At 38.8% G+C, this 26,903-nt stretch overlaps 1 protein-coding gene across 1 annotated transcript in view; it reads right to left on the minus strand.

The window, feature by feature from the left end:
- Positions 1-26,903, minus strand: part of CSMD3 (CUB and Sushi multiple domains 3) — a 767,625-nt gene that overhangs the window by 552,657 nt on the left and 188,065 nt on the right. The window lies entirely within an intron of this gene.

The raw sequence follows: 26,903 nt of genomic DNA on the forward strand, positions 1-26,903 counted from the left end.
ACGTAGAGTATAAAAACTCAACAACTAACAAAAGAACTTCAAAGAGCAACAGGCTTGAGATGGCTTCAACCCATGTATTCCTTCCAGTGATTGGGGATGCCCAGTGTTGTGATGGTGAGCGTATTATAGATACCTGTAATGGGAATCACATTGGTATTGTGATAAACTGTGTATTGCAATTGCTACATATTTTGCTAAGTGTAACCTACGTTTCTGTTGTTATGCAATATATTTTGTATCACTCTGCTAAACTGGAAGGCCTGTGTAACATCAACTATCTTTAAATAAGCAAATTTGATATTAAACATTATATCCTCCACATGTGGCATATCTAAAAGAACCTGGTCAGAGTATTTGACACAATAATGCTCTGTTTTCTAACATACGACCTTATGCTGAATAAACTAGGTAAATATTGGAGATTTACAAAATCAGTTCAAACACTAACAGAACTAATTCTAGGAGAAAACAGTTCTCAAATAGTGATTCACAGATTTCATTCGGTAAGAGAACATGACTGATGTTGTGTATCTTCTATCTTAATGGTGCACATATACCTAACAACTCAAAAATTGCTTTTAAGGCTCTCACGTCAAAATTTTTTCTGTGAGCTAATAAAGTTGATTGTGAATGTAGTGCTACTACTTTCAGAAACGGAAATACCTTTCAAATTACTTATATGGAAACACCATGTTACTAGATGGAAATACCACATCTCATTACTTAGTTTATTATCCAAATGTCTGAAGTATACCTGAAAAGCAACTCTTGTTTCTGCTTAATTAGAGTGCTAACATGAATAAAACTTGCCCTAGAGCTGAAAAATCAGTCAATATTGCTGAAAAATTAATGACAAGGACAAAAAAAAATTAAGGAGTATAGCATCACAAAACAAAAGCTTTAAAGAATTGTGACACACATAATGACTCACTTCTAAGGGAAAGAAAAATTTTAATGACGGTGAGAAACCTCTTAATTACAGTAGTTTAGGAGCTTAAAATACCAGGTTTTGTCTCTTAAAAATTTTGATAATGACCGGATAGAAAAACTAAAGTAAAAGCATATCTTGGGTTTAATCTTACTAATTAGCCAGTGCATTTAGCATCCACTAAATACAACAAAACTGAGGAACCTCACCATATCACAGGTTCAGGTCCTTTATTGTGAAAGGAATAAAAAAACATAAAAAAGGTAATAATGAAGTATTGGTTTCATGCATTAAGGACAATCAGGAGAAAAAATTTTGTTAGTTCACAGAAGTAAAATGTCCATTAAAACAATGGGTAACATCCTGGTTCAATGATTTCGAAGGATCTGTATATTGATTTTTAAATACTGATTGAAATATGTTTGTCCTGGTTTCAGCCGGGATAGAGTTAATTGTCTTCCTAGTAGCTGGTACAGTGCTATGTTTTGAGTTCAGTATGCACAGAATGTTGATAACACACTGATGTTTTCAGTTGTTGCTAAGTAGTGTTTAGTCTAAAGTCAAGGATTTTTCAGCTTTTCATGCACAGCCAGCAAGAAAGCTGGAGGGCCACAAGAGGTTGGCACAGGACACAGCCAGGGCAGCTGACCCAAACTGGCCAAAGGGGTATTCCATACCATGTGACACCACATCTAGTATATAAACTGGGGGGAGTGGGTGTAGGGTGATCGCCGCTCAGGGACTAACTGGGCGTCAGTCAGCGGGTGGTGACCAATTGCACTGTGCATCATTTGTATATTCCAATCCTTTTATTACTGTTGTCATTTTATTAGTGTTATTATTATCATTATTAGTTTCTTCTTTTTTGTTCTATTAAACCGATCTTATCTCAACCCATGGGTTTTGCTTCTTTTCCCGATTTTCTCCCCCATCCCACTGGGGGGGGGGGAGCGAGTGAGCGGTTGCGTGGTGCTGAGTTGCTGGCTGGGGTTAAACCACGACAATGTTTTATCAAGTACTGAGTTGAAAAAGTTCTTATAGGTAAATTTTCATAGCTAAATTTCTGAAGCTTATGCAAACTGGAAAGACAAATAGTAGCATATGAAATAGCTTTTCAGCTCATGTAACAAGTTAAAAGCAGAAAACCAGGAGTATCATGCAAGACTAAAGACTTTGGAATAGCTTTCTCTCAGACTCAAAAACAGAAGTGCTTTTGAAAAATACTGTACTACAGAACACCTTTTTTTTTGCTTTTCACGAATGAATTATAGAGAAATGTATCCTAGTCCCTAGCAATATAAAAAACTGTTCACTAAAAATGTTGCTATACTGTCGTATATGGCAAGTCTACCAAAACTTAAAAGAATAAACAGAGTGACTGTGTTTAAAAACACAAGCTGTGTCAATGAGCATGTCTGCTATTTCTGAGCCACATCTGTTTAGAGATTTTTGCCAAAATGTAATTTTGCTACCATCAGCAAAATGGCCCAGACAAATCATCACGTATTTTGTTCTGACTCATGTAGCAAATTTCCTACAAATAAAATTAATACTAACTACATTTAAGTACTGTAAATATAACCAAGAGCACATTAGATATCATAGATCATCAGATATCTTAGCCTCTGTAATGCAAGCATTAGCCCAATCAATAACAGAATTACTGTGCTCTGTGTTCCTATATTCCTCCACCTGTAATATCACTCGCTTGTGATTTATTTGGTTCCAGTCTTGCAGTCAGATCCTCATAGGTAAAAGCTCACATCTGGGACAAGGCTAACAAACATTAATCCCCATGAAAATGTTCGGTGCCTTAAGTTGTGAAGCCACTGGGAAAAAAATTGATCTTCGAGTAAATTGACAAACACTGAAGTTGACAGCAGTTCTACCACTGACTTTATAGTGCATAAGACCCTGACAAATAAAAGAAACTGTAATAATTGTTTCTGTGCAATCTGCTTTTTAGCACCTGTATTTCTATCACATTGAAACAGCGTAACTGCTTAGATGTCAGCTATGAAACACTACAAATGAAAGAATAGCTGGTAAGAGAACACTTATGAAGACTAACAGTGGCCCATCTTCATCAATGCACAAGTCGTCCAGTAATGATGTGTGAACAAGGAAGAAAGAGAGGAAAGATAATCTTTGCATTGATTTCTGTACAGAGCCCTGACAATCTTTCTCTCTCACTGCCTTTCCACAGCTTTCTGAAACACCTCTGTCAAACCACTGAGGTAGGAGTCCTCAAAAATACTTAAGTGCCTAAAACTACAATCAAAATGTAATACCTAAACAGCAGTTAAGCACCTTAAAAGAACTGTGTATCCACCCCTGTTCTTTTAATTTCCATTTACCAAATATGGAGAAAAACATTCACAGGAATGGTGAGAAGACAATAGTTCGGTTAAGACTTGATAGAATCTGACATTATGCAATTGCAATTACAAACGCATAGCTAACATTGTTGACATTTAAAAAAACCTAAATCTACTTTTAAAATTCCTATACCATATTTTCAAATTAAATTTAGTTTGTCATGTACTGGGAAAATTTATCTAACCTACAAACTTGCAAATATGATATGAAGGCATAAATGCAAAAAATGCGCATACTGCCAAGATGTCATTTTTCCAAACATATTTCTCTGATCTTAACCATATGCTGAAAGGAGAAGATTTTTCAAAGTGATATGTGAGTGGGGACTTGGCTTAGAAAAGCTTTTCAAGGTATCATGAATTCAAATGAAGATCTATATTTGAATATGCATAACAGCTCTTATGCAGAGGGATTATCACTGATATCATGATGTGAGTGATGATTATGAGACTACAAAGGTTTTGAGGGTTTGGTTTTGGGGTGGTTTTTTTGGCATTTTGTGGGCATCGACTGGTTTTTATTTCTATAGATAGATACATGCAGCTTTTTTCCTTTTTTTTTTTTTTAATTATAGGTAAATGTCCGTTAAAAATTAATGTGAAATGATTATACATTTAAATAATTTCTGCTGAAAAATAATTTAATAAAATTTTATATTTTATTTTGTAACCATCTTCCTGGCTTGCTGTTCACTGTTCCTTTTTCATAATAAATTTTGAAAATATATTTCTCTGGTTAGTCTTATTTAAGTGTAATTTTCTGCTTATTCTTGTAGTTTCAGTGATATTCACAATAACGTTACATAAATATTGAACTGGAATTTTCAGGAAGATAGATGATCAAAGACAGGCAATGTTACCAGTGATATATACACCATGCAAATTCATGGATTGCAATGAGAATTCAATGAGACTGCATGGTAGATCAAGCTTTAATCTGGCACACAATGTATCGCATCATCTTATCTATCTAGATATTTATAGTGTACCGAACAGTTAAACTTAAGTGCATAACTCAACTCATCACAGAGTAATAGACGTTATCTATTCTTGAAAATAATGCAAAAAAAAAAAGAGTATAGCAACTTTCCAAGTTTAAACAATGACCTTTACAACAGCCAATAAAAGTTCTGAACAAGCTGAGCCACTTTTGAAGAATCCCATCAAAAAAACCTGAGAGGACCTGCAGTAATCCTTCTGTACCTTGATCTTAGCTACACAGACTCTATGAAATTCATGGCATATTCTTCACAATGTAGTTCAGGCACAACCCCGGGCATACTGTTGTCTGCTCTTTCAAATTTTAGACAGTCTTACTTCAGACAAATTAGCTGAGCAGTCTAAAGGAATCAGCACTCTACCCCCCCCTTTTAAGCATTTTACATCATATTAATTATTGCTCTTAAATATACACATTAATAACTACCTTTTATCTGAAGATCACGAGAGATCTTTACATTAGGAAGCAATCAATTCTTTGAGAAACTCCAGTGCTCTTCAAAAGAATTTAATATAGGCAAACACATAATACTAACTACTGATTCCATTAGTGTGGTGAAAAACTACTTTACCTGTTTCTGCGTAGCAAACAAATGCACATATGCATGTGTCTACACAAACTCTAACCATCCACAGAATTTTATTTGAGGCTCAACTGCTGCCTTAAATATTGGTATCTTAACCGTTAAGATTTTTGATGGGCAACTGAAGAAAACAGGGACCCTCAAAAATGTCATTCTCTATCACCCCATATTTATCATACGTTAAAAATAAATTAACCACTTACATGCATAAAATAATTATGTGGAAAGTGGAGCATAATTCTAAGTATTTTCAGATGTTTCTAAATGAAAGGTATTGCTTTTTACGTCCTTCTGAAACAGCTCATGTCTATTTGATACAATAAAGTAGAATGGAAATGGAAATTAATTATGCAGATAATACTTTTTGATATTTTTCCAAAACCACAACCCTTTAGCTGTAATCTTGATTCTGACAGAAGAAAAAAAATGCATTGTTATAAAATTCTACCAGTGTTTTCTAAATAAGATTTTTAATCAATTACGTTCATATCCAAAGTAAAGGGTAAAGAAAATTAGATTATCTTCTCCAGGCAGTAACTTGGCATGAGAAAGCAAACATTGTCTATTAAAAAGGCAGCACACTATCTTAGCTATAACTTAAATTATACAACCATTTCTGAATGAGAAGGTAGTTTCTTTCCCAAGGACCTTGTCTCTTTGTTACTCTCTGAAAGTTTGTCAGAGGTTGGCTCTAAATAAAAAATAAATAAATAAAAAACCTCACCTAGATAGCAGCCCCACTGATCACTGTTTAGGGAGGAGTTTTTAAGTTTTCAGTAGGTGCTCATTATGAATGTTTTAAAATATGTTTATAACAATTATATGGAACTATTTACTGATCTTGACTTAAACATTATTACTACACAAGCATTTTATGCTTAGTATTTTCCTCTTTATAGGTCTGTATGTCTATACACTCAGATTGTTTTTACAAAGCACCGCATTGAGAAGCAGCTTCATAATACATTTTGAACTTAATTTTCCACAAGTCTGAATTTGCTGGTTTATCCATCAGCAACTTCCACAAATTTCCAATGTCACACTTGGCCAGTGTTTAATCTAATGCTCTTATATACACTCCAGCTTTGCAATTTTCTCCACATCCTATACTGCTTTCATAAAAAAACAACTTAGAATGTGTTTCTTATTAAGTTTATTCATTGGCTGTGCTACAGACAAGCAGCAGAAAGGAAACCATATAACCTGAACTGGAAAGCCCCTTAAAAAGTTAAGCTCAGTTTTAAAGTCTGTAGTATAATAATCCAATTGTGAAATTTGCAAATGAACACAGTAATAGATTACATAGTCACAAAAATATCTTTGAGAAGCTCCATAGGCAATGCCATTTTCCAGCAGAGTTCCCTCTGCTCCCTCCTTTGCACAAACTACAATGCTTATTCCTTTTGTTCCCTACTCACCTTTCCTGGAGAGTCTGTACACGTCTGTTGCAGGACTCCAGTGGTGCCAGCTGTTCTGCTCTGTGATTTTAATAATGTCACTGATCTACAATTGCATATAAATTTACAGTTCCTATGTTTCCCATGCTACATGTGTTTGTGTACAGGCACTTGAGATGCGTCTGTGGTCACACCACTTCCTCAAAAAGAGTGCAAGAAAATCCCTCAACACTCTGCCCCATGCATGCTTCCCCCCATTCCCTGTTCCCCAATAAACCTGAAAGCTTTGGTCGCCAACCTTGATAAACCTAATAATAAAGAACTCCTCACTAGGTTAGCAAACCTCTTGGCAATAGTGTTCTTGCCCCACTGAATAAAAACTAGTTATCCAACTAGTTTAACTTAAGTCTCGATAACCTTATGCTCAGAATCAGAGAATAAATGAATGGGTCTTTAAACTATAGAGAACAGCATATGTAGTATAATGCACATTAAATTTATTTTCATTTAATATACTGATATGTTCTAAAAAGTCCAAATATAATGAAAGATATATATCTCTATATATAATTTCTGAGCAACATTTATATGTTAGCTTTTTCTACAAACCTGCAACAATAAAAAAGTCAGCCTTCCCTCATGATTTATCCACAGAATAACCTTACAGCTTTCAGAAATTTAAATGAAATTATTGCAAAACATCCATCAATTGAAAATCTTTAAGGATAGCTTTGCAGATTTGTCATTAATAACTCACATAAAATTCATCCAGCTTTTGAGGAGAGGGACATAAAACATTTCTTGAGGACATATGGAAGTCCTATTTTCTATGGCTTTGTGTTGTGACTTGTAAAACTCACAATCTTAAATTCCAAATAAACCCAAGGATGACTATAAATTGACATGATTCGCATCCTCAAATCCTTCACTTTGTACTTGTATGCTCAGCATAGCTGTAAAATTTATACAGATTTGACAGGCAGCAAAAAAATCAAATAATAGCATCTATAGCTAAAAAGCTGAGGAAGCTCAGGAGCTTAAATGGTGCTAGCAGAAGTTAAATGGAATAAATTGCCTCCTAACCTGCCCCTTTGGAGACAGAACCACAAAAATGAGCTATGCCACGGGGAAAACACTACCAATACCCACACAGCTTGTACCTACCTGGAGCCCTGTACTGAGCGGAACTGGCAGGGAGCTGCAGGGGCGACCTGCGTGGGAGGAGGCCGTGGCCTGCCCCGTGCCGGTCACAGCAGGGTCCAGCCGGCTCTGCAAGGAGCGGCGCTGATCCACGGCGTGACAAAATGGGCGTCGGAGGAGCCGCCGGAGGGGGCAGGGGGCGGCATGGGAGGGGGCGCAAAGGGGAACGCAAGAGGAAACGTGTAGGTGCAGGTGAGGACACACCGAAGGTCTTGCACAGAGGGGAGGTCCCGAAGGGAGTGCGGCCCCTGGAGGAACCATGCCGAAACAAAGGGTAAGAGTGGGACAGTAGGATGAGGGAGAAAAAGGAAACCGGTAGGCCCTGTCGCCTCACACACGTACCCCCGCCGCGCCTCGCTGTCGGGGCTGAGGCTGAGGTGCGGCGCGGCAGGAGCGAGGGGAGCAGAGACCAGGAGGGGGAGGAGGGGACTGCAGTGAACTTGAGGGAGGTGAAGGGGGAGGAACGGTCTTTTCCCTAAGTGTTTAAGGTTTTGTCTTCTTTTGTTTTGCAAATCTTGAATCGGTAACGAAATGTTCGTGTTAACTGACAATTAATTAAAAGTTCAGTGAGATCCTCAGAGTTGACTGGTTTTCCCCCAAGGAAACGTCATGTTGTGGGTGTGATTTAGGTGAGTCGGGTTCTTCTGAAGGGTTACCAGTAGGAAAAGTAACTGTTTCTAGCATATGCTGCACAGTTACGTCATTTACTTTATCTATAAAGAAGGAAAAATGTTAACGTTGGAAAAATCTTGGCACATGAAGCCAATAGTTTGGGGTTTTTTGCAAAAAACCACGGAAGGTGTGCAGTCTGCTGAATTTTTAACTATATATTTGGAAAACATCAGAAGGTGTTTGGTTAAAATGTACATAGGTGGTTCATTTTTCTAAATTTGCTGTTTTTCTAGACTAAGACTTGAAATTTGATGGATTAACTCACAAGCGTGTTTAACAAACTAAGATAACCCACCAATCTGGGCATCAGCCAACTGTTCCTTTAGTGCTGTTTTCCAGTAAGAGAATGAAATACATCTTTTTTCACATAAAAATGAACATTGAGGAGGTATTGGTGTTTTTATTGCTTACAAACAAAACAAGGTAATTTAAATGAAAATATTTGGACAGGCCTTCGTTATGTGAGCACAACAGAAGAAATTAAAAAGAAAGTATTTCTTGCCGATCAAACTGTTTCCAATTGCTTAGTGCAACAATAAAGCTTAGCAGTTCTGCAGTGTTAAATTAAGATATTAATTCAGATTTCATAGTTCTCAAGCCTGATATTTACTGTTTGAGTTGCTGAGGGGCAGAGGGCTTAAGAGTAAATTCCTTAAAAATGGAATACAGAGGAAAGCAGAAATTAGTTAATTGTTCAGGCAAAGAAAAGGAAATAAAGACCTAAAAGTAAATATTTCAATTCATCAATTTGAAATTAAATTTTCTTTCTAATTATTTTTAATAACTGCAGAGAACAAGGGTTTTTACTATGGTTTTGAAATGCAATTTTGTCTTTAAAGCAAGCATGTCAAACATGAGAGATGATCAATCAGTTATTTGAGATTTTAGAAATTATTAGGGATCTCCTATTTTTTTTTTAATTTCTCAGTAAAGAAACTACATTAAAGTATGAGTTTAGCGATGGTTGATTTTTACACCTGGTTTTGCAGTTTTGCCTCTGAACCACAAAGAAATTATTCACGCACCTGTAACTGAGACACTGCTTTATCAAAAAGAGGATTATGCTAATGTATAAAATAAGAATGTGACAAGTACCTAAGTATTTAAAGTGATTTGTTTTATTTATCTGTTGGCAATTTACTATATAAAACAAGTTTGTTTCTGTTCTGTGAAAATGATGTGGTGGGGCAGTCAGGAGGAAGGCTGTCGCTTATCCTAGCCACAACACCCAGTGTCATCTGACATTGCCTGCAGGGAGGAAGAGTTGGCACTTCCTTTGGGACCAGTTTATAGCTCTTAGCTGGAAGGACGTTCTCAGATGAAGAGTGCAGCAGGTAGGATGTGAAAGAGCCACCAAGAAAGAAGCCTGCACAAAGGAAGATTGTATTGGGTTTATGTGGCAAGGTTTTGGTAGCAGGGGGGCTGCAGGAGTGGCCTCTGTGAGAAGAGATCAGGGGCTGCCCCCATGTTGGAAGGAGCCAGTTCCAGACGGCTGCATGACGGACCCACCACTGACCAAAACTGAGGCAATCAGCAATGCTGGCGGCGCCTCTGTGATAACATGTTTAAGAAAGGGTGAAAAACACTGTGCAGCAGCTGAGAGAGACAGGAGTGAGGAAAATGTGAGAGAAGCGACCCTGCAGACACCAAGATCAGTGAAGAAGGAGGGGGAGGAGGTGCTACAGGCACCAGAGCAGAGGTTCCCCTGCAGCCCGTGGGGAAGACCATGGTGAGGCAGGTTGTTCCCCTGAAGCCCATGGAGGATCATGGTGAAGCAGATAATCCACACTGCAGCCTGTAGAGGACCCCATGCTGCAGGAGGTGGATAAGCCCTGAAGGAAGCTGCAACCTGTGGAGAGCCCACGCTGGAGCAGGTTCTCCTAACAGGAACTGTGGCCCATGGAGAACAGCCCACACAGGAGCAGTTTGTTCCTGAAGGACTGTACCCTATGGAAACAACCCACACTGGACCAGTTCTTGAAGAACTGCAGCCTGTGAGAAGGATTCATGTTGGAGCAGTTTTTGAAGGACTGGGATGGATGCCATGCTGGAGCACAGAAAAAGTGTGAGAGGAGGGAGGGGCAGAGAAGTGTTATGGACAGACCAAAACCCCTGTTCCCTGTCCTCCTGTGTCACTCCACGAGGAGAAGGTAGAAGAGTCAGGGATGAAGGAGTGAAGTTAAGCCTGGGAAGAAGGAGGGGGGAGGGGGATGTTTTAATTTTGTCTTTGTTTCTCACTATCATGCCCTATTTCTAATTGGTAATAAATTAAATTAATCTTCCCAAAGTTGAGTCTTTTTTGTCTGTGATGGTAATTGGTAAGTGATCTTCTTGTCCTTATCTCAATCCATGAGCTTTTCCATCTATATTCTCTTGCTATCCTGTTGAGGAGGGAGACTGGGAGAGCAGCTTGGTGGCCATCTGGCAGCCAGCCAAGATCAACTCACCACACAGGTGAAGATAATACAGGAATGCACAGCATACAGCCATACCAGAGGGTGGAAAATAAAAACTTAGGTCTCAGTTTGAGGAGTTTGTTTCAGTGCAAGAAACTGCTAAAAGTTTTTGAAGTGGGAGCAGGCTGAAGAGAAAGGTGTGGGTTTCAGAGTCATATTGGAAAGGGGAGATCTATTTTTATATCCTGTCTAAAATCCTATCACTGTTTTGGTTTTGATAGCTTCTAGAATACAGCATACAGTTTTGTGCAACCACCCCCCAAAAAACAGACAGAAAAGACATGGATAAACTGGAGTGAATTCAGCAAAGGATCAACAGGATTGTTGGGACTGGAGTGCTGAGGAGACTGAGGGAACAGGGCTGGTCAGTCCAGAGATGAAGCAGCTTCAGGGGGGCCTTACAGCAGTCCACGGGGAGGCTATTGAGATGACAGAGGCAAGTTATTTGCAGTGGTGCATGGAGAACAAGAGGCAATGGGCCTGAAGAGAGCTTCACAGGGAAACCTTTTCATGATAAGATCAAGAAGTGGAACAGATTGCCTAGAGAGGTCTGTAGACATACAATTTCAGAGATTCAAATGTCACTCAAACTCCATCCTTGAATTGCTTTACTACAAATCACGTCTGCTTTTAAAGACTGCTTCAAAATGTGTTATTGATTCATTCCCAGTTGAAGTTCCTCCTTGCCATCTCAAAAGCTATGCTTCTGAAAAAAACTCATATATTTCAATAAATATTTAAATATTTCAATTTCTGAATTCCATTTTGACAAGTATTACCAAGTTGCCTAGATTAGGGAAAAAAAATCAGACTTTTTTGATGAAACCCAACAAAGCATAGTTTGGGGGGTTTTTTTAGAGTTTTAATGAAATAGTAACATGACATCAAAGTTGAAATTTCAATAAAACAATGGACTTTTAGGTTTCTTTTGATTTATATAATAAAAATTACTAATGTATTTTATTATCAGGTACATCATGTTACCAATTTTACAGGTTTAAATTCATTTATTGATAATACCTGATTAGAATTTCGCAGAATTTACATTGTTGCCTAAAAAATCAATTTACAGTTAAGTTGACAGGTACCTGTTAGAAGAATTTATCATTTCTCAAAAATTCCTGAATATAAAAAAGACAGAAATATTTGACAAAACTGTATGATGGAGACATTTTAACCTTAAGTAAGAGTTGTCAGTTGACAACTCTTAAATCTTATGAGTTGTTCTTATGTGACTTACCTCAAAAAAAGCATCAAAGCATCTCAGAGCATCAACAACTCACACATTTGAGATATGCAAAAGCCAAGAAAAAATAAGACTTAGGCAAAGAAATACACATGCCTTCATAAAATCTTACTATCTTGGGTCCAGATCATGCCTTTATCGAAGAGAGACACTTAAGCTATTGTCATGGTTTAACCCCAGCCAGCAACTAAGCACCACGCAGCCACTCACTCACTTCCCCCCCACCCAGTGGGATGGGAGAGAGAATTGGGAAAAGAAGCAAAACCCGTGGGTTGAGATAAGATCGGATTAATAGAACAGAAAAGAAGAAACTAATAATGATAGTGATAACACTAATAAAATGACAACAGTAATACTAAAAGAATTGGAATATATAAGTGATGCACAATGCAATTGCTCACCATCCGCCGACTGACGCCCAGTTAGTCCCTGAGCAGCGATCCCCCCACCCCCACTTCCCCCAGTTTATATACTAGATGTGATGTCACATGGTATGGAATACCCCGTTGGCCAGTTTGGGTCAGCTGCCCTGGCTGTGTCCTGTGCCAGCCTCTTGTGGCCCTCCAGCTTTCTTGCTGGCTGTGCATGAAAAGCTGAAAAATCCTTGACTTTAGACTAAACACTACTTAGCAACAACTGAAAACATCAGTGTTATCAACATTCTGTGCATACTGAACTCAAAACATAGCACTGTACCAGCTACTAGGAAGACAATTAACTCTATCCCAGCTGAAACCAGTACAGCTATGAACAATCACTTTATACTTCTCTTGGGTTTAGAGATAAGAATAAAATCTCCCTATAGTCAATATGAGGCTTGTCCACAGGAAGTATCTTCTTTTCTGTAGTGACCTATAGAGGAAACCTAGTACAGCCATATTCCTGCCTTAGGCAGCTTCGTTCATACCTGTGTAAATCTTGGTGAAAAGAGTCTTAATACTGAGTGGACAGTAAAATGTGTCTTCTTTTTCAACACTCTAACTTACCTGTTCTAACACACTTAAGAGTTATGGGACAAATTTGGATGTGTCAAGACCTGAATAATAGGTACCGTATGATTTCTTTACCTAATCTGCAACTATACCCATAAGGTGGGACCAAATCCTTAGCTGACTCTGTGACACTGAAATTTGTGAGTTGGAAGGTTTATTTGCAGGCTTATTTCATTATGGGCACTGACATACTCAAGCCATTGTATAACAGTTCTAAGTGCATTTTTATTCTTTCCTTTTCTGAAACAATTACGTTCAGACTAATAATGATTAAACTATTAAGATGCAACAAATTCTTGGTTTTAGTTATATACAAGATATGCTTCCTCTTCATCCATAATGATTTCAAGTGTAACAATGTGTCTTTGAAGAAGTGTTTATACCTATGAGATACTACTGTAAAGGATGTTTATTATACTTGCAAAAAACCTTCTTTATTTTAAATCTCATTCATAAGAATTATGCTATTTGGGAAGCAGATTCAGAAGGAAAAATATGTTTAAATATACAGTAAAGAATATACGGTTTAAAAGATTTCAATAATTTTGCCTTATTTGGGTAGAACATCCAATCTTTGACTACCTAAAAGGAAGCTATGGAAAAGATGGAGTCAGACTTTTTTCCAGGGTGCACAGCAAAGAGACAAGAGACAATGATCAAAAATTGTAGATTAGGATATTCCATTTAGACATCAGGAATAAAAAAAAAAAATGCTATTTGAGAGGTTAATTGTGATATCAGGTTACCTGGAGAGTCTGTGGAACTTCCATCTTTGGAGATTTTCAAAAGTGAGCTGAACAAGACCCTAATCAAATATATCTGCCTTTAAAGTCAGATTTGAGAGGTGTGTTGGATTTGATAACCTTCTCAGGTCCCAAAATAAGTCTCCTATCATTTGTATGATAGCTTAGAGATCAGAAAGAATAACAACAACCAAACAAATTGAAAAATTAAAAAGAGGAACGTGTATTGTCTGAATTAACTTTCTAATTTTTAAACTTCCCTGAACATAATCTAGTAGAATATCTAGAGCAAGGTCAGGGAAAAAAAGAATACTTCCCTTTGTTTTATTTTCAACTCTCTTGGTCTGATATTGAAAGTTGTATTTTTTTCTCAGAACAAGTGCGTCAACTTTTAAGTTTTACACCATCCAATGGAGAAAGGATTGCAATGCATACATCTTCAATCATTTTTATCTTTGCTATAAAAATTGTCGAATGAGACCACTTGAATCTCTTATTATGTAAACAACCATGCAATAAACTCTTTACTAATTTTCTACATTACATTCAGTATAGGACCTTAGTGGGATAAGAGTCTGTCATAATTTTCATTGTCTAGACCTTTGAACCTTCTGGCCTCATGACAACTGGATTACAAGGCGCATGCAGCTTAAAATGCATTTTGCAAATGTTCATCAAAATATCTTTCTGACATGTACAATTCCATATGCTCAGGTTTATAAAACAGCTAAACAACAGGGTGTGTTTTTACCGAGCACCATGCAAAGCAGGAAGCACAATTTATGTGGCACATTTGTGATCTCTTTACTCCTGAAATGTTACATATCTAAAAGAATCTGCCTTTTTATCCCAGCACAAAATGCCTAAGGATTACAAAATGTTTTCAAGATTTCAGAGTCAAGATTTCTGTAGTTGCTTAATTATGCAGAGACCTTAAAATTCAGCACTCCTGAGTGTGATCTGTGACTACTGCTTCGCCAGAAGAGAGAAAGAGGACTTAACCTCTTATGAAGATATTTTCTCAGCCAATTTATGATGACTGCTTTGGCAGCTCTGTTACCTTGTTTGCCAAAATTTATCAAACTTACATTACGTCTGCTTGCATTTGAAAAGTTCACAGACACATTCAAATTTGGAAAACTAAAATCAGAACTTGAAGGAAAAGATTTTTACACCACAGAAGCATTTAGAAATGAGTTTCAGTGTTCTGCTTGAGGGATGTATGAAGTTTTTCAAGTAGAAGTTGAATATACCTCCTTCCTGTATCCAAATGCCTCTGCCACTCATATCTCATTCTACTACTGGATGGTTTTATTGTTACACTCAAAATCTTCTTGTTGGCAAAAAGGAACACACAATGTATATGCAGACGAATTATTTTTCATCTGATTGAGTAGTGATTTAATGGTAGATAATAGACCAAATCACCTAATGAATGCAGAGAAACCTCATTAACTTTGCTGCTACCATTACCTTTTTAGTACCACAGGAAATGGAGACTCCATGATGATGAAGGCTGGAAGCTTGTGACTTTGGACACCAGGAGGACAGCTCCTGCTCTTCCTGCAGCTCTACAGCTACAGAGTAGGTCAGTGCCGTGGTAGAAGATGAGGAGCTGAGACCCGTGTCCAACAAAGCACTCAAGCGAGCTGAGCCTGAGCTCTGCAGCAGAACCAGGAGGAAGTGGCAAATGACAGTAGTGGGAGACTCCCTGTTGTGGGGGATGGAGGCCTCCACCTGCTGACCCGTCATCAAGGGAGGTTTGGTGCTTGTTAGGGGCTCAGATCCCAGACACTGCTGAGGCTTCTCTGGCCTGCAGACCTCTGCTGCTCTTCCATGTGGGCACTAATACTGCAAGGGGAGATCTGGAAAATATCAAGCATGGCTACACAACCCTGGGGTGAGAGTCAAGGGCTGAGTGCGGGCTCAGGTGTTTTTTTCCCTCAGTCCTGCCAATAACGGGAAAGTGTGTGTGTGTGGAGGAGTGAACAGATTCTGTTGGTCAACAAGTGGTTACACAGCAGATGTGGACAAGGGGAATTTAGCTTTTATGGCAATGGGACCATCTCTGAGGATTGAGAACTGCTTGGAAGAGATGGGATCCAAGAGGTGAAGCAAAAGTATCTTTGCCAGCCAGCTGGCCAACCTGGTGAGGACAGCTTTAAAGTAGGAATGACAGCAGCGAGATGATGAGGGAAGAAGTAGATGAGGCCTCCAAACAACTGGAAGAAGCCTCACATTTGCAGGCCCTGGTCCACTTAGGGACTTGCACCACCCTGAGATCTGCTGGAGAGACAACATGGAGATCACAAGCAATCCACAAGTTTGATACAGTGCACTGACGACAAATTCCAAACACAGGTGTCTTTCTTATACTTTCTACAGGCATATCAGCAGCAAAAGAAGGACTACAGAAAACGTGAGCCTTCTGCTAATGGGGCAGGGGATCTTTGTGACAAAGGGCATGGAAAAGGCCAAAGTACTCAGTGCTTTTTTTGCCTCAGTAAGACTTGCCTTCAGGAATTCCAGACCAGTAGGAAAGTCTGAAGCAAGCAAGAATTAACCTCAGTGATGGAGGATCAATCTAGGGAACATTTAAACAAACTGGTCATATATAAGTCCACAGGATCTGGTGGGGTGCACCCACGAGCTGGCCAATGTCACTGTGACACCACTGTCAATTATCACTGAAAGGTTGTGGTGACTGAGGACTGGAAGAAAGTATAAGACACTTCTATCTTCAAGAGGAGCAAGAGAGGGGATTCAGGGAGCTACAAGCTCTTCAGTCTCACCTCAATCACTGGGAAATTAACAGAACCAACCCTTCTGGAAACCATTTTGAAACATATGAAGGACAAAAAGGAGACTGGAAGTAGTCAGCCTTGATTTGTTAAGGTAAGGAGAAGTACTGAGCCAATGAGATAGCCATCTACAATGATTTTACTGACATTGTAGATGAGGGGAGAGCCATGGGTATTATCTTCACTCTGGCAAAGCATTTAACAATGTCTCCCATAACAACCTCATAGACAAACTGGTAAAATATGGGGTAGATAAAGAGTCAGTGAAGTGTACTGAAAACTGAGTGAACAGCTGGGCTCAAAGTAGGGTGAAGTGCATGAAGCAGCATAAAGTCCAGCTAGTGGCCAGTTACCTCGCATCTGGAGTACTGTGTCCAGTGCTGGGATCCCCGGTACGAGAGATACAGACATACTAAAGAGAGTCCAGCAAAGAGCCACAAAGATGATTAAGGGACTGGAGTGCCCGACAAATGGGGAGAATGTGAGAGAGCTGGGACTGTTCAATCTGGGATAGAGAAGGTTCAAGGGGGATCTTATCAATGTGCATAAATACTTGATGAGGGAGTAAGGAAGATGGAGCCAGGCTCTTTTCAGTGGTATCAAGTGAAAGGACAAGAGGAAATTTGGCACAAGCTGAAATAGAAGAAATACATTTTAAACAGAAGATTTTTTTTTTTTTTCCCACTGTAAGGTTGATTGAACACTCGAACAGGTTGTCCAGGGAGGCTGGGGGATCTCAATACTTACAGATACTCAAAACTTGACTGGACATGGTCCTGAGCACCCCATTCCAGGTGGCCTTGCTTTGAGCAGGAAAGTTGGACTAGATTATATCCAGAGGTGCCTTCCAGCCTCAGGCACTGTCTGTTTCTGTGATTCTGTGACATGGGAATATTATGCCCTCACTTAGGTCAAGAGCTGCGTACTGTGGAGACTGTGGCGAACCATGGCAATCAGGATAGTGTAAACAAGAACTGAGTGTAATAAGCCTTGGCACTGGCCACAGTTCAACAGCTGTCAGGAGAACAATACCAGAAACTGGTGGAAAGGTGTATGGTGTGGGTCACTGTGGACTGATCTGATTCACTACAAAGACCCTTATCTGTAGAGATCTGAAGGAAGTGTTTGCCTGCAGTGGAACCATTCAGTGTTGAAGCCCAGCCACTGTGCATGAGCACCAGCACTGAGACTGGCTGGAGCGAGCATTGCCTTCCTGGCCTTAACTGAAATCCTCTCTGGAGTGGTGATCCCACTGTATGTCAGTATGAGTAAGATAAAAGCTTTACCCTGATACATCTATCCCTCTGTTGTTCTGCTTAAAAGATTGAGCTCTGGCAAGTTATGTTTTTTAGTATTCCTTTCCCCCCCATGACAAATTCCACAGTAAATACACACACATGTTCTTTATATCTATGTGTTTTGTCCCTTCATGATAATCAAAAAAGTTATACATAACAGTTCTTTTTAAGAGCCATGCCTTTAGAGCCATTAAGGCCTACAATGTACACCCTTCTTATTTCACACATAATTTACTCAACAGGTAGTAATGGCATCTTCAGAGCCATTCTGGTTTATGACAGGAATCCAAAACATTAAAGATATGTGCCCAAAATCATTATAGAATTTTTCCTGGAAAATTACACTGAATGTGTACTAGTCAACCTAAAATCCCAGTTTGGTGTCCATTTTACTACTTCCCTTCAAACTTAGAAAGTGATTGGATCATGGTCCAAGTGTTTATCTTCTATTTTCAGTAGCTTGTTATCAGTTACTAAAAATTACAAAATTTCAATTACCAGGACTTAAATATATGCCAAAGCATGGAATAATGATCTTTTGAAAAAAGCAATGATAGCAGAACTGAGCTAATCATAAATAAAAAATGACATACATCTTTCCAGTGCTGTTTTCAAATAAGGATGTTGCGATACTTTTTGTTAATATTATGGGTCACAGCACTCTCTATGTAACTGTATGACTACAGTTGTTGCAGGCACTTCCCAGACTGAAATAGAGCTGAGTTGAAGAGCAAGTATCTAGAGAGATATCAATCTCAGAATTAAAGCTCTGAAGTCCGTGATGACAGACCTTATAGTAAACCACCTTCCTGAGAGAGCACAGAAAGGAATTCTGAAAAAGCTTCTCTTTATTGCCATATTCATCCTTTATTCCCCTATTCATCCTCAAACAGGTTATGTGCTACACATGCTGCTGATGAATGTTCTTTTGGCATTGATGGCCATATAATTGATGGCCTTCTTTTAGCATTGATAACCATTGATGGCCTCTCAGTCTTTATTTTGCACCTATTAAGTAAAAATGAGCTTTATTAATTACTTCAATAAAAACATCAGATTCCAAACTTTCAATGACCTAACCAGGTGTGGTGGGTTGACCCCAGCTGGCAGGTCAGCCTTCACCTGGTCTCTCACTCACTTGCCTCCAGCGGGATAGGGGAGAGGATTAGAAGGGCAGAAGTGAGAAAGCTTCTTCTTTCAAAAGAGAGTTTAGTAAGTGAAAGTGGCAGGAGGAAAGGGAAGGAAATAAAAACAACCAACCAACCAACAAACAATAAGTGATGCAACTCACCGTCCAGTGCCAAGTCAGTCCTTAAGCAATGGCTACTTGGAAAACACTCTGCCCTCTCCCCTCAGTTTTATTGCTCAGCATGACATTATAAAGTGTGGAATAGCTCTTTAGTCAGCTGTCTCAGTTGTGTCTTCTCCCAGCCTCTTGTCCACCCCTAGCCTAATTGCTGGGGGAGGTAGGGGCAGTGAGAAACAGAGGAGTTCTTGATGCTGTGTAAGCACTATTCAGCAATAGCTAAAACATTGGTGTGTTACTCACACTGATTTGGTCACAAATCTAAAACAGACGCCATAGGGGCTGCTATGAAGAAAACTAACTCCGTGCCAGCTGAACACAGTACACCAGGTAAGAAGTTTCATACCGTAGCTCACCTTGGTTTTAGTTTGAATTGCAGACATAAAGTACTCCTCCTATTGAAAGGCTACAGTGTTTCAAAATACAAGACACTAAACTATTCTGTGTTATAAACTCTTGTGAAGTATCCTCTTTCTTATAAGGTTTAAAAGCTTTTCAAGGTATTCAAAAAGCTGAATACATATTGTTGCTGCCGAAGTGCTCTCCCAATAAAGGTAATTAAAATCAGGATTTATGGCATCCTGCTGTCATAGGTAATAATCTGTCATTATTTATTTGTAGAATGTTGAAAATGGAATATGAGAATACAATGGAATCATGCTATTGAAGTGTCTGAGTGAAATAAATATCAAAAGAGAATGAATACGGACATCTTAACTCAGTATCACCAACTTCACACCAGATGGGAAGTCAGTGAGAGAGCTAGAATTCCTTTTTCTTTTTTTTTCCCTCCAACTGCTGTAGCTACAGCAGAGATCTATGATACATATAAATTAGAAGTGCATTAATCAGGATATAATTAATAGGCACTTACCTTGAAACCCAATATAAGTGCACTGAAACAGTGTAACCATTGTAACAGTATAACCAGTAGTACATAAACATTTTTGTGATGTTGTGATGCCATAGAGAGACACAGTACACAAACATTTTTGAGAAGTATGTGAGCAATGTGATCACCAAAGGGGCAAAGATGTTTGTAGCTGCACATGGGAGGCATCCAAGTAAAAAAAGGTTGCAAGATAAGCACAGGTAACTACAAGCTAATGTTCTGACCATTATATGAGAATGACTGGCAAGGATACATTTTCAAGACTTAATAGTTTGTACAAATAATGATGCTAATTAATAATATGTGAGAACTAACTGTTTGCACAAAGTGTGCTGTTAATATGTGGATTTAGTAAAATTCAGTTTTAAAGTTTAAATCTGGTTTGATTTGTCGGTTTTCTAAATACTCCGTGACAACAGACTCTAACTCCCTGATATATACATGTGGGCATATTTATATATTCAGTTGCAACACTTCTCATCCAATACTTGCTAGATCATATTGCCTATGAAGATGATGGGATGGTATGTGTACTGATGGACAGATTTTGCAATTCCATCTAGACCAATGGCATTACACAGGATTTAGTAAAGCAAGATTTTTACGCAGTAAAGGTGTTTAGAGTTACATGGGGAAAAAAAAAGCTAGGTCAGCATGCTAAATTTCTTATAAAAAGAATTTTAAAAGATTAATTCTAAAATGAATCAGGTATTAATATCAATGCTGACACAACGCAAATTCCAGTTATGTGTCTGGGCATCTTCAGTGCAGGAACAGCAAAGAAAATCAGCGAGAAAAAACAAATCGGCTGAGAAAATTCATATAATTCATTGACTGCCAGAATATTTACATGAAGTTACAATTCTCAATGCACACAATGTAGTAATACAGTAATAAAATGCATAACATGCTATTTTCATCATGATCTCAGTGTAACAGTTAAAATCAAAGAAAAACACATTCCTTACATTACAACACAGACTACCTGAAAGTTAAATAATTCAACAACAGCATAAATTATTGTCATATAAATTAAACATTATACTTAGGAGAACATAGCGCATATGATTACTTGTACAGCAAAATGCAAGAGAAGCCCAGGACTGCACTGTTGAAACTCGATGCTGAATTGATTATACAAACACTAAGAATTTCAGCTTGGCTTCTTCTCACTCCAGCAGCTTTTGAATCTATAGCCTAACTTTAATCAAATTTTGTAGTAAAGACACATTTTGAAAAGCATTGCTAAGATTTTCATGAAAATAGGCAGCTGGATAGAGATAAATTACTGCTCCCATTGCAGAAAATACTGGAGTGTGAATACAATCATGCTATTAGGCACTGAAAATCCACAGAAGGGAAAGCACCAGAGAACCAAATTTTGTAAGTTCTACTGCTCAATATTTTTATTACTTTTTTGTGCTACAGCCAACAACCACCACAGAAAATAACGATTTTTACCTTGGTTTTTTGTTTGCTTGTTTTTGAAGGACTAGAGCTGTGGCTGAATAGAACTAAGTAATTTTCATACTTTATATTTTAAATGTTGAATAATGCTTGATACAGCTCTATTAATTACTTTTTTCTCATATTCTAAACCCAAGTTGTTTCTATAAGTGGTTATATTTCTCTCATTCTACAATAACCTCAGCTAAATGAGGATGACTACTACTTTGAAACCATGTTCTACTGTCTTCCCATTCTCTGATTCAGGAATTTCATATACTTGTACAGAAATTACTAAAAATTAAGATTAAAAAGTTACACTTTGTGAAAACTCAAAAATGCAATTATCAGCCTGTGGCATGCCACTTCAGAAATATGAGTGAACTAAATTACTTCAAAAGTAATACCACAAGATCACGGATACATATAGAAAATGACTTCATTATAGTTTTTATATAAATATATATTTATGTTTTTTAAATAAATATTATCTATATATAATTAAATAATATAGTCAGTACTTTTATCTTTATTAATATTATTTGGGGGACAGATGAAAAATATATAAGACGACTGTTAGACTTTTCTAGCAAATATATAATATTTGATCATTAAAAATGAAGCAGATTTATGAAGTTTATCCTGCTGGATTTTTTTACTTTCTTTTTATTAACATAGAATCATAGAATCATAGAATCATTTCAGTTGGAAAAGACCTTCAAGATCATCGAGTCCAACCATTAACCATGCCCCCTAAACCATGCCCTGGAGTACCCTGTCCACTTGCTTTTTGAATATCTCCAGGGATGGTGACTCAACCACTTCCCTGGGCAGCCCATTCCAATGTTTGACAAAACATATTATGCTGTAATCAAAAAATCCTTACGAGCCTCTCTAATACAATTAGATTGCTTGCCATTCAGTCTGTTAGTTTGTGGACAAGATAATTTTCATGTTTTTCTTCTTGCCACACTGAAAATCTTCAACTGAATTCTGCAAGGGGGAATGTACCATTTTTGGCAGAACACACTACAATGGTTATAGCAGATGAAAAGCAGCAGCCTCTCAATGTGGTCATATGCTGTCTGACAGGGAAAAAGAAAAATGTAGACTTTAATATTGTCCTGGTTTCAGCTGGGATAGAGTTAACTGTCTTCCTAGTAGCTGGTACAGTGCTATGTTTTGAGTTCAGAGCGAAGAATGTTGATAACACTGATGTTTTCAGTTGTTGCTCAGTAGTGTTTAGACTAATGTCAAGGATTTTTCAGCTTCTCATGCCCAGCCAGCGAGAAAGCTGGAGGGGCACAAGAAGTTGGCACAGGACACAGCCAGGGCACCTGACCCAAACTGGCCAACGGTGTATTCCATACCATGTGACGTCCCATCCAGTACAGAAACGGGGAAGTGGGGGCAGGGATTCGCCGCTCGGGGGACTGGCTGGGTGTCGGTCGGCGGGTGGTGAGCAATTGCACTGCGTATCATTTGTACATTCCAATCCTTTCATTATTGCTGTTGTCATTTTATTAGTGTTATCATTATCATTATTAGTTTCTTCTTTTCTGTTCTATTAAACCGTTCTTATCTCAACCCACGGGTTTTGCTTCTTTTCCCGATTTTCTCCCCCATCCCGCTGGGTGGGGGGGAGTGAGTGAGCGGCTGCGTGGTGTTTAGTTGCTGGCTGGGGTTAAACCACGACAAATATTCAAAAGTTTGGGGGTTTTTTTCAAAACATTCATATACATATAAGGAAACATACAAGTAGCTGTTGCTCTGGAAAAATTTAAGATTGTTTCCAGATGTATATATTCTTTTGTACACCTTCTCCATTCCCCCATCAGTGCCTCGGCTTTGACCTCTTTTGGTCCTTTTATCAATGCCCTATAATCCCTGTATTTTTTATGCATTATTTTATCTTCTGTCCCATCTTTGAGTTGTGGGTTTTTTTCCATTAACAACGTCAAAATTGTCTGTTCCATTTCTCAGAATCTTCTTGCCTACTATCTCTTATCTTCTTTCATGTTTCTCCTTATTCATAGCCTGGTACTTAGAGATTTTTCCAGCAGTTTCCTTCTCTTTGCATTTGCAGAATCCACTTAACTTACACAACTGGACATGTCACCTAACTTTTGATATACATACATAGTAGGCTTCTATATTTGAGCTAGTCACCTTAGGCTCTTTTCATAATAATTTATGAGAAACAGGCACTTTTAAGGTGTACCATATTGGATTTAAAAGTCCAGTATGGGTGTATTGGGTTTATGTGGTAAGGTTTTGGTAGCAGGGGGGCTACAGGGGTGGCTTCTATAAGAAGCTGCTGGAAGCTTCCCCTATGGCCGATAGAGCTGCTGGCCAAGGCCAAGCCAATCAGCGACGGTGGTAGCACCTTTGGGATAACATATTTAAGAACGGGAAATAAAAACCTGCACAACTGCAACTGCAGCTGGGAGAGAGGAGTGAGAACATGTGAAACAACCCTGCAGACCCCCAGGTCAGTGAAGAAGGAGGGGGAGGAGGTGCTCCAGGCGCCAGAGCAGAGATTCCCCTGCAGCCCGTGGGGAAGACCATGGTGAGGCAGGCTGTCCCCCTGCAGCCCATGGAGGTCCACGGTGGAGCAGATATCCACCTGCAGCCTGGGGAGGACCCCACGCTGGAGCAGGGGGATGCCCGAAGGAGCCTGTGACCCCGTGGGAAGCCCGCGCTGGAGCAGGCTCCTGGCAGGACTCGTGGACTCATGGAGAGAGGAGCCCACGCTGGAGCAGTTTTGCTGTCAGGACTTGTGACCTCACGGGGGACCCACGCTGGAGCAGTCTGTTCCTGAAGGACTGCACCCTGTGGAAGGGATCCACGCTGGAGCATTTCATGAAGAACTGCAGCCCGCAGAAAGGACTCACAGTGGAGAAGTTCATGAAGGACTGTCTCCCGTGGGAGAGACCCCACGCTGGAGCAGGGGAAGAGTGAGGAATGCTTCCTCTGAGGAGGAAGGAGTGGCAAAGACAACGTGTGATGAACTGACCACAACCCTCATTCCCCATCCCCCTGCACCACTGGCAGGGAGGAGGTAGAAAAAAATCAGGATTAAAGTTAGGCCCAGGGAAAAGGGAGGGGTGGGGAGAAGGTGTTTTAAGATTTGGTTTTATTTCTCATTGCCCTACTCTGGTTTGATCGGTAATAAATTAAGTTAATTTCCCTGAGCCCCTAAGTAGAGTCTGTTTTGTCTGTGATGGTAATTGCTCAGTAATCCCTCCCTGTCCTTATCTCGACCCATGAGCCTTTTGTTACATTATTTTGTCTCCCCTGTCCAGCTGAGGAGGGGAGTGATAGAGCGGCTTTGGTAGGCACCTGGTGTCCAGCCAGGGTCAACCCACCACAATGGGAAAGACATAGGCATACTGGACTAAGTCAAGTAGAGGGCTGCCAACGTGATTTGGGGTCTGGAGCATATGACATGAAGAGAAGCTGAAAGAACTGCATCTGTTCATGTTGGAGTAGAGAAGATTTGGGGGAGATCTTACTGTTGTCTTCAACTGCCTAATGGGAAAGTACAGAGAAAATGGAGCTGGTTTCTTCTGAAAGATACACAGTGAAAGGATAAGAGAGAATGAACACAAGCTGGAATGTGGGAAATTCTGATTCAATATAAGGAAAAATAAATTTTCTATGGGTGAGGTCAGACTCTGGAACAGAGGCCCAAAGGCAGTCAAAAGTCAGCTAGACATGGCCCCAAGCAACTTCTTGTAGTTGACCTTGCTTTGAACAGAAGGTTGGACTAGAGGCCTCCAGAGGCCCCTTCCAACCTACGTGATGTCATGATTCTATGATTTATTTTAGCAGTGAACATTAGACAGACCAGAAGTGTTTTATTCTCTCTTGTGGCCTTAAATGTAGTCCGGACAACTAATCAACATGTAGACTTCTATACTGAAGATGGCTGAAGGAATCCCTCACATCCTGCCTATTCCAAATCCAGCTAAAAACCACTCTGATTTGTACCGTCACTTAAATTGATCTTACAGGAAGCTTTTTAACTCTTTGGTCATTAAACAGCCTTTCTAAGTTCTAAACATTTTGAGAACTACCATAAAATGAATTAAAAATATTAAGCAGTGGTTATGTGAATTACTCACATAATATGAAAATGAATTATCATGAGAAGAAATGCACATTTGAGAAATGCAAGAAGCTATGAAAAAAAAAGCAGACTTCCTTAAATGCTTATTTTTCCTAAATCCCGTAACAGAATATGATGCTTCAATTAGTAAGATAACACGGCTTCATTTGCGTTACAAAGATAGATTTAACAATGCATTTACTGCTATCCTGTTGAATGAATCTTTCATTAAAATGTTCTCTCAGCTAAAAAATATGTTTTTGCAAATATGAGTTCTCTACAGTTGCCATCAAACGTCTCAATTGCATACACGTAGTTCAGAGACCAGCAGAAATGTTTAAATGCAAACATTTCACTCCAAGAAAAAAAACCCACACTCTGAGTCTTAGTACTCTTTAAGAACTATGGAAATTCAGAGATGGAGTAAACAAGTTAGCTGATATAAGTCACATGCCATGGAAGTGCACTTGTATTTTTTCTTCTTCTTCTTCTTTTTTTTTTTTTTTTTAACCACTAGAAAAAGTATGTATGACAGAAAAATAGCGATCTTGGTCACTTTTCCTCCTTTACCCTCAGTAAAGGAAAAGCCATATTCCCTCTAATGTAAAACTGCCTAAAATTAGGAAAGCAACACATTTGGTCCACGGAATTTCAGAGCTTATTATGGAAAGCAATATATTCCATTTAATGAGGGGATGAAATTCTTCCATTTATTGCACCATTTGAAACGAAACGCTTATGCACAATACAAACTAGCTAAAAAAGAGGCAGGGGGGAGAAACTGGAGAAAGGACTTCTTGGAGGTTTTAATAGGGTTGTTGTTTCCATGGAAACCCTGCCAGTGTGCTGGATACAATCCTCTAGGGAACGGGTGATCAAATAATGCAAGGCTTCCTAATTGTCTAGTAACAACTTGTTTTATGTTTTTAAGCACAACTCTTCACTTAATACCACACTTATATTGCCAGAGAAGTACAGAGGATACATTTCATAAAGAAAAGGAAAACAACGTAACATGCAACTACCCTACACAGGAGAAAGTAATGTTTTAGGTTGACTTACACCAATTCTACAGTTACACAAAGTTTAAATATATAAATATATGTATAAATATACAAAATATAGAAATAATGAATGAAATAATATAAATAGAAGGCAATCCAAATTTTAAGAAGCAATATTGTACACAATATTCCAAATGACTCTCTAAAACACCTCCTAAATCTGCTCAAGCGGAATTGAACGCAGCCGTCTAACACATTTGGTGTCAAGACAATCTGCACAAACAATGCAGCATTTCTTTTTGTATAGAAGCTTAGTGAGAATACTCTCATTTTTATGCATTTATCTGCATATTTAGTAAAAGAAATAACCTGCATATACACATATGCATGTACAAAGTGTTAGTCTTGCTTCATGTATGAAAAACACATCATACACAGAATTGCTATCAA

This window comes from Harpia harpyja, chromosome 5 (assembly GCF_026419915.1).
Source record: "Harpia harpyja isolate bHarHar1 chromosome 5, bHarHar1 primary haplotype, whole genome shotgun sequence".
Taxonomy (NCBI): Eukaryota; Metazoa; Chordata; class Aves; order Accipitriformes; family Accipitridae; genus Harpia; species Harpia harpyja.